The sequence below is a fragment of the Arachis ipaensis genome, chromosome B9, assembly GCF_059453495.1.
Source record: "Arachis ipaensis isolate K30076 ecotype BB chromosome B9, ASM5945349v1, whole genome shotgun sequence".
Classification (NCBI taxonomy): Eukaryota; Viridiplantae; Streptophyta; class Magnoliopsida; order Fabales; family Fabaceae; genus Arachis; species Arachis ipaensis.
The window spans coordinates 66913517-66915241 of record NC_142444.1 but is presented as its reverse complement, the minus strand read 5'-3'; the positions used below and the strand labels follow the sequence as shown (position 1 = coordinate 66915241).

Below are 1725 nucleotides of genomic sequence, written 5' to 3'. Positions count from 1 at the left end.
AACTTGGCATTCAGCTTCATGATTGCTCCTAGATATTGAGCAACTTGCTCTTCAATAATATCTTCATCCTCTTCAGAGGAAGAATACTCATCAGAGCTCATGAATGGCAACAGTAAGTTTAGTGGAATCTCTATGGTCTCTATATGAGCCTCAGATTCATTTGGTTCCTCGTTAGGGAACTCCTTGGAGAACAGTGGACGTCCATTGATGTCTTCCTCACTGGAAATCACTGCCTTTCCCTCCTCTACAGGTTCGGCCATGTAGGACATGTTTATGGCCTTGCACTCTCTTTTTGGATTCTCTTCTGTATTGCTTGGAAAGTATTGGGAGGGAGTTCAGTAACTTTCTTACTCAGCTGACCCACTTGTGCCTCCAAATTTCTAATGGAGGACCTTGCTTCAGTCATGAAGCTGAGAGTGGTCTTAGATAGATCAGAGACTACAGTTGCTAAGTCAGAGTGGCTCTGCTTAGAATTCTCTGTCTGTTACTGAGAAGATGATGGAAAAGGATTGCTATTGCCAAACCTGTTTCTCCATGAAGGATTGTAAGTGTTTCCATAGGAATCTCCCATGTAATTCACTTTTTCCATTCCAGGATTCTCAGGATCATAAGCTTCTTCTTTAGAGGAAGCTTCCATAGTACTACCTGATGCAACTTGTATTCCAGACAGACTCTGAGAAATCATATTGACTTGCTGAGTCAATATTTTGTTTTGAGCCAATATTGCATTCAAAGTATCAATCTCAAGAACTCCTTTCTTCTGAGTTGTCCCATTATTCACAGGATTCCTTTTAGAAGTGTACATGAACTGGTTATTTGCAACCATTTCAATGAGTTCCTAGGCTTCTGCAGGCGTCTTCTTCAGATGAAGAGATCCTCCAGTAGAGTGGTCTAATGACATCTTAGACAATTCAGACAAACCATCATTGAATATACATATGATGCTCCATTCTAAAAACATGTCAGAAGGACACCTTCTGATCAAATGCTTGTATCTTTCCCATGCTTCATAGAGGGATTCATCTTCCTTCTGTCTGAAGGTTTGGACTTCCACTCTAAGCTTGCTCAACTTTTGAGGTGGAAAGAATGTGGCCAAGAAAGCATTGACCAACTTTTTCCAAGAGTTCAGGCTATTTTTAGGTTGTGAGTCCAACCATGTCCTAGCTCTGTCTCTTACAGTAAAGGGGAAAAGCATAAGTCTGTAGACCTCAGGATTAACCCCATTGGTCTTAACAGTGTCACAGATTTGCAAGAATTTAGCTAAGAACTGATGAGGATCTTCCAATGGAAGTCCATAAAACTTGCAATTCTGCTGCATTAGAGAAACTAATTGAGGCTTAAGCTCAAAGTTGTTTGCTCTAATTGCATGAATTGAGATGCTCCTTCCACAGAAGTCAGAAGAGGATGCAATAAAGTCACCAAGCATCTTCCTTGCATCTCCACCATTGTTGTTGGGCTCGGCCATCTCTTCTTCTTTTTCAAAAAATTCTGTGAGGTCCTCTCCAGAGTGTTGTGCCTTAGCTTCTCTTAGCTTCCTCTTTAGAGTCCTTTCAGGTTCCGGATCAGCTTCAACAAGAATGTTCTTATCCTTGCTCCTGCTCATATGAAAAAGAAGAGAACAGAAAAGAATAGGAATCCTCTATGTCACAGTATAGAGATTCCTTTATGTAACTAGAAGAATAGAAGAGTAGAATGAAGAAGAGAGAAGATGAAGAATTCGAACAC

At 40.6% G+C, this 1725-nt stretch overlaps 1 non-coding gene across 1 annotated transcript; it reads left to right on the top strand.

Moving 5' to 3' along the window:
* Positions 1–959: 959 nt before the first annotated feature.
* Positions 960–1063, top strand: LOC148544940 (small nucleolar RNA R71). The gene has a single exon (XR_015900550.1). It is a non-coding gene; the product is annotated as a small nucleolar RNA R71 (small nucleolar RNA).
* The last annotated feature ends 662 nt before the right edge of the window (positions 1064–1725 follow it).